At 46.3% G+C, this 14,358-nt stretch overlaps 1 long non-coding RNA gene across 1 annotated transcript; it reads left to right on the top strand.

Moving 5' to 3' along the window:
- The first annotated feature begins 2,485 nt into the window (after positions 1–2,485).
- Positions 2,486–11,300, top strand: LOC125103739 (uncharacterized). Its single transcript, XR_007128485.1, has 3 exons — positions 2,486–2,530; positions 10,637–10,856; positions 11,221–11,300. It is a non-coding gene; the product is annotated as an uncharacterized LOC125103739 (long non-coding RNA).
- Positions 11,301–14,358: the final 3,058 nt, after the last annotated feature.

Raw genomic sequence — 14,358 nt, 5'->3', positions numbered from 1 at the left:
CTATGGCAAAAAATTAAGTGGCTGGTAACAACAAGTGTTGGCAAGAACGTAGAACAATCAGAATGCTCATACTATCCTGATGGGGATGTAAATCAATGCCGTGGTTCTGGAAAACGATTTGACATTATTTCACAAAGGTGAACACACCTATCATCTATGACCTAGAGATTCGACTCCTAGAGATAATTCCAACAGAATTACGTACACATGTTCGCCAAAAGCAGACTCCCCACTGAGCGAGGAGCCCGATGCGGGATTCGACCCCAGAACCCTCGTGACCTGAGCCAAAGGCAGGTGCTTAACTGACTGAGCCACCCAGGTGCCCCATAGGAGTGCTATCTGTGATAAAATCTAGATGCTAGTGTTCATCTTCAGTAGAACAGAAATATAAATTGTGGCCTACTCATGCAATGAAAATCTACAGAAAATGAATTGATACATGTAACAGAATAAATGAATTTCATAAACATACTATTGAATTAAAAAGAGCCAGACCCCAAGGAGTATATGATGTATGATCCTGCATATGTAAAGACCAGAACCAAGAAATGAATCTTTGGTGTGAGAAGCCAAACAATGGAAACGGCATGAGGGGGGCTTCTGGTGTTGCTTATGTTCTGTTTCCAGATCTGGGTGTTACTGAAGGGGAGTAGAACCCATTTTGAACATTCACTGAACTATACATTCAGGACGTGTGCCAGTTTCAGTGAAGATTAGATTCCATTAGAGTTTTCCAAAAAATGTTGGAGATCTGTTCTGCAAATGCTTGCAGTTCTTCAAGATGGTTTAGTCAAGAAATTTTCCTTAGGCTCTTCCTTTTACCGTCATTTTCCTTGGATCGGTTTTTGCCTGAGTATTGGTGACGATGTTCTGCACACAAGAAACGGTTGTGTTTTATTTCCCTCTTACACAGTGTTCCCTCGTAGCCTTCTCTCTCTAAAACAGGAGGCTTATCTTCCCAGAGCAGGGAAGGGTGAATGTTTGGCCTCTTTATTGAGGTGAATGGTTTAAAATTAGGGTGGCTAGGGAGAAGATGCAGTGTTCACTCCTGAGCTTCTTTTAGCCCCCAGGAATCCAGGCTTGAGAGCCAGCGGCCCCGCCATGGATCTAAAGGGATGAGGGTAAGGTGACCCCACTGCCTGGACCTCCTGGTCAGGGGCCAGATGGACAACGTGGTAGTGATTCAGTGGAGCCCATAGGCCAGTGAGAGCCAAGGTGAGGTAGGGCCAGCTGGAGAGCAACCCTCGGGCTCCAACCAAGAGAAACAAGACTGGACTATGGGTGACAGCAACCGCAGGGGTCAGCTGTGGACACCAGAAGCCAGGGCCCAGGCCAGTTACACTTCAGTGGTCACCAGCCCAACACAGGCCCAAAGGCCAGCATGAGGTGGCAGTATCTTGAGGTCCCACGGGGTCCCTTCCCAGAACCCAAATGCTACTGGAGATAAGCTGGAGAGGTGAGTGGGTGACGGACTGAGTGGTTTTGCCTCCAAGGCAGCCTGACTTAGATCAGTCACAATCCCGGCTTGGACTAATTGTGCTGGAATAGACTAGAATACATTTGTTTCCTTGTCATCTGATCAGTGGGACCTGGAAAGACCAGATCACTTAAAAATAAACAAAGGAGCTGTATTTCAGCAGGCAGCACTTCTGACCCTAGTGTGACTAGATTTGCAGCTCTCTTCTCCTCTTTTGTTCATTCTTCTTTGACTTTTTTCAACGCGTAAACTTTCACTGCTGCTGAAAATAGTTCGTTTTAGGACTTTTTCTAGGTATTTGAACAGAATTTGAGAAGAAATCTCCTGGCACTGCAACTGCCCACCATCATCCCTTTCTTCATGAGTAAAACAATTTGTTTCTCTTACTTTGTCAACTTATTCATCATCCGACCGTCTACCTAACCCACCCAAACAATAACCACGTGCCAGGTTTTGACCTAGAAGAGGAATGGCAGTCTTGGGGTGGCTCAGGCGGTGCAGTGTCCAACTCTTGGTTTCAGCTCCGGTCATGATCTCATGGTCATGAGGCTGAGCCCCACGTTGGGTTCCACACTCAGTGCGGAGTCTGCTTAAGACTCTCTCTCCCTCTGCCCCTCCCCCGCAAATAAATAAATAAATCTTCGAAGATGAATGGCAGACCTTGCCAACAAATTTCAAAGACAGAGGGCATGCAGACAACCAACATGTTCCCTGGTCACCGTCCCACCTACGCCTGTGGGCTTGTTTTCACCTCTGGTGTCTAGGCATTTTCACTGTCAGCCAGTCACTGCTCAAAGCGCTGCGTTTCGGAATCATAGGACACGAGGACAGTAGTCTTGGAGAGCTTCCTTGCTTTGGAGTATCTGCTGCCCCAGACCTGGAATCAGCCTTTTCCTCTAAGGAACCTTCGTTCCTTTTAGTGAGAAATATATTTAGAAACCAGAATCTGGCCTCTAAGGAAGTTCACTTATTCTGGGTTGGTTACTATTTCTAGTTCTCTTCAGTGGACAGAGATGAGAGAAAGAAACACAGGAGAGGAGCGGATTTTAGAAGGTAAAGGAAAAACCAATTTTTCTCAGTGCTTTTTCTGATATTGATCATTTAGATTGCATTTTTATTATAATAAGGAATACAGCTAAAGTGCCTTTATTTGTAGCTTTTCCCCCCTTTGAATTCATTTGCTGAGGATAATGTCCTTTCGTAGCCTCATTAGGACAGAGGGCAAGAACACTCAGGTGTCTTCGTAATTATTTCCTCAGAGACTATATGCAGGACCTGCTACATACTTTGCGGCACCCTAAAAAACGAAAATGCAGGCCTTGGTCCAAAAAGCAGTAAATAAGTAACACTAAGCTACTCAAACGGGAAACTTTGTTTTTTCCACTGTCCCTCCCTCTTATCCCCTCCCCATTTGTCCTGGTGTTTTCTGTTTGCTATTTAATTTAATGTGCCCATCCCTGGGCACAGGGATACTGACAGGCTCACAGGTGCCCCCAGGAGCCGTCCCCAAGCAGCATGTCAGGACCATACCAGCTGCCAGTGCCCTACCCCCAGCCAGCCACCTGAGTGATGTCAGAGATGTTCCCCTCCCATGGACCTGCTGCCCCAAGCCATTGGGATGGGCACCCAAGGGCACTGCAAACTTCATGCCAGGACTTGGAAGGTACTAGGTCTGGGGGTGGGTGAGGGATTTGCCCTGTGGACTGTCTGCTGAATGCACCATGGCATTTCCACTCCTGGGGTATGTCAGGTGCGGCCAGGCCTTCCTCGGAATCAGCACAGGGTGTATGTGCCAAACTCGGGTCCTTCCCATTCTAAGCCAAGGCCCCCACCATGGATGAGGGTGACCGTGGTTGCTGGGCAAGAGCTGGGAGGGGAGGCCAGGTAAGGCCCAAGGCACCAGGGAGGAACACGTGACTTGAGTTGGTCCCTGGGAAGCAGGGAGGCAGCAGGAGGGGGCAACAGTAGATGAGCCAAGGTTCTAAGCCTTGGTGCATGCCCCATCTGCCCATCGGACTTCACCTACAAAACATAAATTCAAAGATAAAATCTCCCAGGAATTTAAAGATGGGGACAGCAGAGCATAAAACCTACTTAGCATAGGGTCCTGTGTGACTGCACTGGTCCCATGCCCATGAAGTTGTCCCTTCCTGTATGGTATTCAGCAGCAGGTTTTAAAATACGATCAGGGCCCCTGGGGTTCTTGGGGGCTCCAGGGGTCCTGTGAGGTCAAAACTACTTTCAAAGTAACACAGAGACATAATGTACCTTCTTCACACTCACTGTCTCAGGAGCGCAGGCTGAGCTTCTCCCAAAGTTGCCTGACAGTGGGGTATTTTAACAGGTTGAAAGCAGAAGAGAGAATTCCGCTGTCTTTTATTAAGCCAGGCATTCGAGAGGTTTTTAAAGGTGTCAAGCAATCCCACTCTTCTCCCTAATCTCTGTTGTGGAAAATAAAGTTATTTTCCATAAAAGCATTTTGCTCTTATTTTAAAATTTTACATATTTATTCCTCTAGGTATTCTTTTTGTTCTTATTTTAAAACGAATGCCTAGGGGCGCCTGGGTGGCTCAGTGGGTTAAGACTCTGCCTTCGGGGGCGCCTGGGTGGCTCAGTCCTTGGGCATCTGCCTTCAGCTCAGGTCATGATCTTAGGGCCCTGGGATCGAGCCCCACATCGGGCTCCCTGCTCTGAGGGAAGCCTCCTTTTCCCTCTCCCACTCCGCCTGCTTGTGTTCCCTCTCTCGCTGTGTCTCTGTCAAATAAATAAACAAAAAATCTTAAACAAAACAAAACAAAAAACCCCCAAATACCTAAAGATACTTTACATTTCCCCGCTTTGATTCCTGACACAGCAAATACCGATAGGTATTAACCCCAAACGAAAGCTCAAAAGCTCGTGCACTTCCTCAATGCTTTCTTAAGTAAATACATTGTAAACATTGAGGTTAAATTCATAGAACGCAAAATTAACCATTTTGAAGTGCACAGTTTGGTGGTGTTTAGCATAATCGCTCTACTGTGCAACCATCCTCTGTTTTTAGTTGTGACATTTCATCGGCCCAGAGGGAAACCCCACGTACATTAGGCAGTCACTCCCTGTTCCTCCTCCCCTGAACCCCTAGTAACTGATGGATCTTGAGTTCTGTCTCTATGGATCTGGCCGTCTGGTATGTTTCATACCGAGGAAATCGCCCGCTCTGTGACTCATCTTTCACAAATACAGTTTTTTTTTTGTTTGTTTTTGTTTTTTGTACCATGTTTCTGAGGCTCACACAGGGTAGCACGTACCAGTACTTCACTCCTTCTTATATCCCGTTGTACAATCTATATATCCTATTTTCTTTATCCATTTATCGGTGGGTGGACATTGGGGTTGTTTCTACCCTCCAGTTGCTATAAACAGCGATGCTGTGAATATTTGTGTGCACGTATTGCTGGGATGTGTGTTTTGAGTTCTTTGGAGTATGATACCTAAGAGAAGGATTGTTGGATCATACGATGATTCTACATTTACTTGTTTGTTTAGAGAGAGACAGAGAGTGAGTGTGGGCACAAGCGGAGAGGAGGGGCAGAGGGAGGGAGAGAGAGACGCTCTTAAGAGTAGGTTCATGCCTGGGGCAGAGCTCAACATGGGGCTCCGTTTCAGGACCCTGGGATCTTGACCTAAGCCCAAACCAAGAGTTGGTTGCTTAAGCGACTCAGCCACCCAGGCACCCCTCTACATTTCATTTTTGGGGGAAGTGACAAACTATTTTCCAGAGCAGCTGCATCGTCTTATATTCCCACCAGCAATGTAGGATGGTTCCAATTTCTCCACGTCCTCTACATTTGTGGCTTCCCATTTTTTTGATCGTAGTCATCCTAGTGGGTATCAGGTGGTACCTTCTTTGTGGTTTTGGTTTGCATTTCCCTAATGATTAGTGATGAGCATCTTTTCATGTGTTTACTGGCCATTTGTCTATTCAAATTCTCTGCTCATTTTTAAACTGGTTGCCTTTTTGTTGTAGAGATGGGCTGTTTTTTGTTGTAGAGTTGTAAAGGTTTTCTATATTCCAGATACCAAACCTTTATCAGATACATGATTTACAAATATTTTCCCCAATTTTGTAGGTTATCGTCTTACTTTCTTGGTAGTGCCTTTTTTAAAAAAAAAAAAAGATTTTATTTATTTATTTGACAGACAGAGATCACAAGTAGGCAGAGAGGCAGGCAGAGAGAGAGGAGGAAGCAGGCTCCCAGCTGAGCAGAGAGCCCGATGTGGGGCTTGATCCCAGGACCCTGAGATCATGACCTGAGCCAAAGGCAGAGGCTTAACCCACTGAGCCACCCAGGCGCCCCTTGGTAGTGCCTTTTGATGAACAAAAGTTTTAATTTAGATTAAGTCCATTGGTTTGGTTTCTCTTTTGTCACTAGTGGTTTTGGTGTCATTTCTAAGAATATCTTGCCAAACTCAAACTCATGAAGATTCACCCCGATGTTTTCTTCTCAGAGTTCTTAGTTTTACCTTTCACCTCTAGGTCTATGATCCACTTTGAGTTACCTTTTGTATATTGTGTGTGGTGGAGGTTTAACTCCATTCCTTTGTGGGGGGATATCCAGTTGTCCCAGCACCATTTGTTAAAGAAATTTCCTTTCTCCATTGAATGCTCTTGGCATTTTTGTTGAAAATCAATTGACTGGAGATTTTTGGACTTATTTTTGGTCTCTCAATACTATACCCATGATCTATATATCTGTTCTTATTCCAGTACCAAATTGTCTTGATTCCTTTTTAAAAAAATGATTGTATTTATTTATTTGGGAAAGAGAGAGAGAGAGAACACAAGCAGGGGTGGGGGAGGGGCAGAAGGAGAAGCAGACTCCCCATGGAGCAGGGAGCCTGATGCGGGACTTGATCGCAGGACCCCAGGATCATGACCTGAGCCGAAGGCAGATGCTTAACCAATCACTCAGGCACCCTGTCTTGATTCCTATATCTTTTTTTTTTTTTAAAGATTTTATTTATTTATTTGACAGAGAGAAAGAGAAGCAGACTCCCTGCAGAGCAGGGGAAACCCGATATGGGACATGATCCCAGGACTCTAGGATCATGACCTGAGCCGAAGGCAGTGGCTTAACCCACTGAGCCACCCAGGTGCCCCATGATTCCTATACCTTTGAAATTGGGAAATGTGAGTTCTCCAGTTTTGTTTTTCCTTTTCAAGGTTATTTTGGCTATTCAGGGCCCCTTGCAATTCTTTTTTGATTTTACAATCATCCTGTCAATTTCTGCAAAAAACAGCATTGGGATTTTTATAGAGCTTTTATTGAATCTGTAGATTACAATGGGCAGTACAGCCATTAAAAAAAAAGATTTTATTTATTTGAGAGAGAGAGCACACACAGGGGGAAGGGACAGAGAGAGAGGGAGAAGCAGACTTCCTGCTGAGCACGGAGCCAGATGCAGGACTTGATCCCAGGACCCTGGGATCATGACCTGAGTCAAAGGCAGACGTTTAACCAACTGAGATACCCAGGTGCTCCCAGTATTGCCATCTTAACAGTATTAATAAGTCTTGTAATCCATAAGCCCAGAATGTCTTTTCCATGTATTTAGATCTTTATTTTTTTCAGCAATGTTTTGTGGTGTTCAGTGCACAAGTCATAACACCAACTTGGCTGAATTGATTCCTGTGTATTTTTATTCTTTCTGAAGCTATTATACCTGGAATTGTTTTTTTTTAAGGATTTTATTTATTTATTTGACAGACAGAGATCATAAGTAGGCAGAGAGGCAGGCGAGGGGTGGGAAGCAGGCTCCCTGCTGAGCAGAGAGCCCGATGCGGGACTCGATCCCAGGACCCTGGGATCATGACCTGAGCCGAAAGCAGAGGCTTAAGCCACTGAGCCACCCAGGCACCCCTGGAATTGATTTTTTTTTTAATTTTATTTTCAGATTGTTCATCACTAGTATATAGAAGTATAACTGATTTCTGCATGTCAATCTTGTATATGACAATTTTGCTGAATCCAGTAATTAGCCCTAATAGGTTTTCTGTGGCTGTCCTCTTTGGGATATTCTATATATGATGCTATCTGCTAACAAAGATAATTTTACTGGGGCACCTGGGTGGAGCAGTCAGTTAAGCATCTGACTCTTGGTTTCGACTCAGGTGATGATCTCAGGATTGGGAGGTCCAGCCCCACGTCGGGCTCTGTGCTTATCATGGACTCTGCTTGGGATTCTCTCTTCCTCTCCTCTGCACACCATCCCCCCACTTGCACATACTGTCTGTCTCTTTCTGTGTCTCTCTCTAAAATAAATAAATAGATCTTCTGGGGCGCCTGGGTGGCTCAGTCAGTTAAGTGTCTGCCTTTGGCTCAGGTCATGATCCCAGGGTCTTGGGATCGAGCCCCATATCGGGCTCCTGGCTTGTCAGGAGGTCTGCTTCTCCCTCTCCCTCTGCCTGCCTCTCTGCCTACTTGTGCTCTCCATCCTTCTGTTAAATAAATAAAATCTTTTTAAAAACTTTTAAATAAATAAACAGATCTTTAAAAAACAATTTTACTTCCTCCTTTCCTTTTATCCTTTTTTCTCCCCTTCCTCCTTTCCAATGTGGAAGCCTTTATTTCTTTTCTTGCATAACTGCTCTGCCTGGGACTTCCTGTACAGTGACTAGCAGTGGTGAAAGTAGGTACCCGTGTCTTGCTCCTGATTTTAGGTGTAAAGGTTTTAGTCTTTCATTGTTGAGTATTTTAGCTTTGGGTCTGTTGAGTGTTTTCAGCACGAAGGGTCGCTAAGCTTTGAGAATGTCGCGGCTGCTGCGGGAATAGAGTACTGGCTCCGAACAAGGCTCTGAAATCCAGTGCCGGGCTTCAGGTGCGGCGGGGTCACCTCCTTGCTTCACGACCTTGGACAAGCTGCTGAACTCTTGGAGTAAATGCTCAATAAACATTAGCAATTATTCAAAGAGCTGAACCAATTTCAATGTTCCCTGGCACTTTCCGTATTGCTCTTTTCCTAAAGTCAACCCCACATAGATTGGATCATTTGACTTTGCTTTTGATTACTTAACAGAGAGAGCCTCATTTTTCTTTTTTTCTTTTTTTTAAGATTTTATTTATTTATTTGACAGAGAGAGATCACAAGTAGACGGAGAGGCAGGCAGAGAGAGAGAGAGGGAAGCAGGATCTCCGCCGAGCAGAGAACCCAATGCGGGACTTGATCCCAGGACCCTGAGATCATGACCTGAGCCGAAGGCAGCGGCTTAACCCACTGAGCCACCCAGGTGCCCGAGAGCCTCATTTTTCAAATGACATCGATATTCCTGTGATTACATTGGAACGCGAGGCAGTTTTTAAATTTTTGTCACCGTTGCGGCTTTTTCCCCTTTTTAATCTATTTTAACTGTCCAGTTATACTCTCCTTATCAGCTGTCTCACACACTACTCTGATGCAATCAACAATAAGATAAATAACCGAAGTGAGTCCGGTGTATACCCCCATTATCAAAGCTGTTGTCATGTTCATAAAAATAGTATTAGGGCTCCAAGGACATTCAGGAGCTGGAATGATCTGCCCCATATGTTCTGAGCCTTTGAAAGCAGCCACGGAGGCTGAGCGGTTGCTGAGATGGCTGCGGGGAACTAAATATGACCTTCCACGAAAAAGCATGTCATGGCCAGAAATGCGATTCAGAACAGCGGGCTGGGTTTCAGAGTCCACATCCCTAGGACATGCCGCTCTCCGGTTACAGGAAAGTAAATATAGACCAGCCTGATTATGTGAACACATTTCATTTAACTTTGCCCATCTCTACTCATTTCCCAGCAACAGACACAAGATTAACCCAGTTCTAAGTAGGTCGGCTTCTTACTTCCCCATCCGCCTCTGAAAGGAACCTTCTTTCCGAGGCTGGTTTGTCTGCCTTCGCTCTGAGGTCATTCCCTCGCTCTCTTGCTGAATGATCTCCTTTCTTTCTTTCTTTTTTTTTTTTTAAAGATTTTCTTTATTTATTTGACAGACAGAGGTCACAAGTAGGCAGAGAGAGAGAGGGAAGCAGGCTCCCTGCTGAGCAGAGAGCCTGATGCGGGGCTCGATCCCAGGACCCTGGGACCATGACCCGAGCCGAAGGCAGAGGCTTAACCCACTGAGCCACCCAAGAGCCCCAACGATCTCCTTTCTTTCTGGAGACTTCAACTCTCCCTTCCTGCTGGCACTTTTTGCTGGTACCCACAAATACTTACATATGTCCCCTAACAGAAAAGGTGTCCTCAACCCTCTGTCAGCCTCGAAGTGGCCCCTTTCTTTCTCCTTCCTATCACAGAATCTTCACGGCACGTCTTTATCTCTTGCCATTGCCCAAGCCAGCAAGAGTCTGGCTTTGGCCCCACTCCGCTGAGCACCTCAAGGCTGTTGACTGACTGGTCATCCTCTAACTGCCAAATCCACATTTCATTCGATCTTGCTGGCTGTGGTATGGGACCAGGCCCTCTGCCTGGGTTTTATGCTGCAGTTTGGTGATTTTTTTTTTCATACCTCTCTAACCTTTCCTTCTCAGTTTCTTGCATGATGAGCTCCTTGTCTGTCCCCAGCCATAAGCACTGATACCTGATTTCCCTTTCCTTTTTCCTCCTCCAAACTCACTCTCTGCACAACCTCATCTGTTCCCATGATTTCAGCCAATGCAGGTGATTCTTCTGTCTCTGTCTTCACCCCTGATCATTCTTCTTAGCATAACCCTGGTTTGGGATATCTGAATGTCCACTAGAAATGCACCTACTGGAGCCCCACAAGCACATCAGACTGAGTCAATGACATCTCCTTCCCTGGAACTTCCTCCAACACCTTCTAAAGTTAATTGCAGCTACCCGGCTTAAAAAAAAAAAAAAATCCAGCTGATCCTGGTAATCAAGTGAAAAGAACGTCTGGCTGTTTAACTTTAGCCTGTGGCCTCAATAGATCAGTTGATGTCCGAATGCAGCAGAATTGTGTTCTGTATGTGGTAAAACTGTGTTCAGGGCTGAGGGAAGCCATGGGCTCACACCCCTGTCCCGGTGTCAGCGGGAGCTCTGGCTGCAAAGCTCAAGCCTTTCCTGGCCTGCTCATTGCTAGTGAGGTGAGCGTGGGCAAGGTTTTCAGCTCACTAAGCGGCCACTTTTCCATCTCTCAAACAAGGATAACAGCATTGTGGATCACCTACCTGAGATAACACAAAAGTCGGGATTCTTCCATCAGACTCACAAGAAATCAGAGATCTTGTCCAGGATTGGCCTTTTCTAGTAATTCCAAAGCTCCGGGAGACTTTGAGACTGGAGACAGGAAGAAGTCTGGGCCGCCCAGTGTAGCTTCACGTCCTTCCTCATCACGTGCGGGCGCGCCCTGGTCCAGAGTGAACGTGAGCGCTCGTGAGAGCTGCATGTGGGGCACTGCGTGCGGAGAGGGGGCAGGAAACAGCTTCGCTTTACACTCCGGTAATGACCCAGCTCCTGCTTTCCTGTAGGTTAGGCCACACCAGGTCGTCCCTTCCCGGCTTGTTTTCCATAAGGAACTTAAATAAACCAGTTGCATCCTGGCAAGTGCCTCGTATAGATAAGGCCTTTTTGTTTTCCTTCCCCTGTAAACGCTATCAGGAGGTGTTTAGGAGGAAGCTGACTTGGGGCATTTCTTTTTGTCTTTTTGTCCCCCTTCAAGACTCCTGGGTCTTGAAGGCAGGAACTATGACTTAAGATCACTACCTACCTCTTATCTCATCTTTCTAGGCTGTAAGACCAAATTTCATTTGGGCGACAACACCTACAAGGAAGGCACCGGGCCACCGAGAAAAGCTGTTAATTGGTTGGAGTCTCGCCATTCCCCTGTTCGCGCCTGGTCTGCAAAGAGCGCACAAGCAGCCAGGGGGACGGAAGGCGTCCGGGAGCAGGCTCTTGGGAAGCATTTCGCGGGCCAGTCAAAAACAAAAGGAGAGAGGGGCGCCGGGCTGGCTCAGTCCGTGGAACCTAGGACTCTTGATTTAGGGGTTGTGAGTTTGAGCCCCAGGTGGGGTGTGGAGATGACTTAAAAATGAAAACATAAATCTAGGGGCACCTGGGTGGCTCAGTCGGTTAGGTGGGCTCAGGTCATGACCTCAGGGTCCTGGGATCGAGCCCCACACTCGGCGGGGGCGTTTGGGGGGAAAATCCCTGCTCAGCAGGGAGTCTGCTTCTCCCTCTGCCCCTGCTTGCACTCTCTCTCCAATAAATAAATAAAACCTTTACAAAAATAAAATAAAAATAAAATAAATCTAAAAACATAAAAAGATAGAAGCCAAGAGAGCAAAGAGCTGTGTGTTGACCAGTTTAAGGGGGAGAAGCCACCGTGCTGAGGATGGGGGTTAGGAAGACGGAAAGTGGTTCTGGATCCTCAGTGACATCCTCGGGCAGCTGCAGTAAACCGGGAAGCTGCTTTCTCCAGGATTCTTGTCATGTCGGATTTTCATCTGTCTTCATGGCTTAAGCCCAGTGTGAGTTATCTTGTTACTTGTAACTCCAAGTGCTCCGAATAGCCCTGCAAAGTGGTCCCAGTTCTTTCTCTCCTAGTTTCTAAAACTTGGTTTTATTTGGGCAGCAGCAAGCCCCAGGGAGGAGGACCGTCTCGGAGCCTTAGAGGAGAATCCAACAGGTTTCACTACATCTGAGCCTTCGAGTTTAGTAGAAATTCATATCTCCGACAGTTAGAGAATGGCTGTTCCTTTCCTTCTCCCCAGCCGGTGGCCATTCCTAATTCCTCCTCTGGTCCCTGCTCCTCTGATCCAAGTAGCCACAAACTGTGATTTCGAGTCCTAATTAGCTTGTCCTTTCTGCCGTCACCCTATCTGCCCTGATTGCAAACTTTGTTTTTTGGCTTCCATTACTGCTCCTCTCCTCCTTCTGCCCCTGTTTCAGCCACCTCGATCTCTCCACGTCTCTCAGGGTAAGCTTCTAAGAGAGCCAAACAGAACCTATCCCCCTACAGCGTAAAATTGTCACTAGCTTCCCTGCCTGGGGTTGGGGGCGGGTGTCGTTTGCACAGGCATTCCTCTTGCGCACCAGCGCTTGGAACGGTGGTAAAATGTACAGTCTGTGTAGTCCTTACAGATCCTTCCTTCCTCCTTCTCTCTGCTGCCCACCATTAGGCCAGTTTCTTCCATGCTGGATGTCAAGCAGGTGGTGAACCAATGACTGAGCTGTGAACGTGGCTGTCAGGACAGTCAGTTTTCCCACAAACAGAATTCTTATGGACTATTCGTTAATCAAGACCCCACAGTTTGAGTTTATGTAAAGTGACAAAAGCCATCAGCCCTGCAGCAAGTTCACCAATGAACTGGTCCAGGGTGAAACTGGTCCCCACTGGATTAGCCTCAACGTCTATCCCTGCCCATTGAGAGAGCGGCTTTTTATCCCAGCAGTCAGCCGGCGTCTCCTGGATTGCTGGGTTGCGGAATTTCACAAAGTTGATGAAAGCGATGCCGGAGAAAGGCATCTTATTCTACAAAAGAGAACTTGATCATAAAACCAATTAATAAACGAAGAACAAAGTGGCAAAGACGAAGACGTGATGGGTGCCCCGAAGATGGCGATCCAAACATGAAAGCATTAAGAGCTCCCTTTGGGAAACTGAGTCCTCTCTTGAACGCTTACGCCGAGATGCCTATTTTGGGATCAAAACTGTCTTGTTGCAAAAATCAGCAATGAAATGAGCGCTGTCTGACGCTATCATACCCATTCCGTTTACTGGTTTATTTTTATCAAAGTTATATGTGTATCGAATGAAAGTACATGGACAAGGCTTGATCTGAAGGCCGGAGTCCCTGACCCGACCTTCCCACCTTTGATTTCCGCCTCCAAAGGCGACCTCCCCCAGTGCTAGCTTTTGCTTGCGTATTTCCAAGTAACACATTGACGCTGATATGTTGTGATTTTTCTCAGGTCTCAGGGTTATTTATTGACTTTCTACTATGGGGAAATGATGACGGCGTGCTTAGTTTCGACTTCCTCTCGCTACTTCAGCCTCAAACTCTGTTGTTTCTCCTCTAAGTACCTTCACACAAAACACTCGGTCACCTAACGATTCCATCATTTTCTAGAGATGGCTTTTCTGGAGTTGCCTTCCTCCTGCCCTAAGCAGCCTGCACGTTCTCCAGGCTACACAGCTGCTACCCCTCATCCCGGGACCCCTTGGCCCTTTCATGGGCTAGAGCTTGTTTCTGAATCCCACGTCCTCCCCTGCATTTGACACGTCCCTGTATCAGTGCAACACATCCTCCAGGAGCTTTCTGAGAAAAAGCTCAAGGGAGATTGATTTTTTGAGAACTTACATTTCTGAAAATGCCCTTTTGGGGGGGGCACCTGTTACCTGATAGTTTAATTTTTTTCAAGCTTTCTTTCAAGTTAAATTTCTGAGCTATCTGGACCGAATCATCTGCAAACTCTCCCACTAAAAAAACACCTGAAAATACTCACATATAATTCGTATAACAGAATCACTTAAGCACATGGCTAGACCTGCACAAACATAAGGGAAAGCCCCAGAGGCTAAGAGGAAACCAGGCTTGGGGGCTTGGAGTGTGTGAGTGATAAGGCACGTGCAGCTTAGGGAGGTTGTCCTTTCAATAACTTGGAAACTTGGTTTTCACGTCGATACTAGGCTGGGACACCTGGCTTGAGTTCACTGGTTGCAGAAGGTTGAAATTGACATCGCTGAAGACAGCTGGGACCTTCAAGGAGATACACACCTGTGATAAAATGGTGAACCACCCAAACAGCATTTCCCATCATTTAAGAGTTAAAAATGAAACTTATGTGTCGTGACTTGAATTCAGAGTAGGGGGGAAAACTCTCCCTTGTGAAACTACAGCCATTCTATACCGCTGTTTGAGATGT

Source organism: Lutra lutra, chromosome 7 (genome assembly GCF_902655055.1).
Source record: "Lutra lutra chromosome 7, mLutLut1.2, whole genome shotgun sequence".
In the NCBI taxonomy this organism is placed as follows: Eukaryota; Metazoa; Chordata; class Mammalia; order Carnivora; family Mustelidae; genus Lutra; species Lutra lutra.
This window is presented reverse-complemented; position numbering and strand designations above follow the sequence as displayed.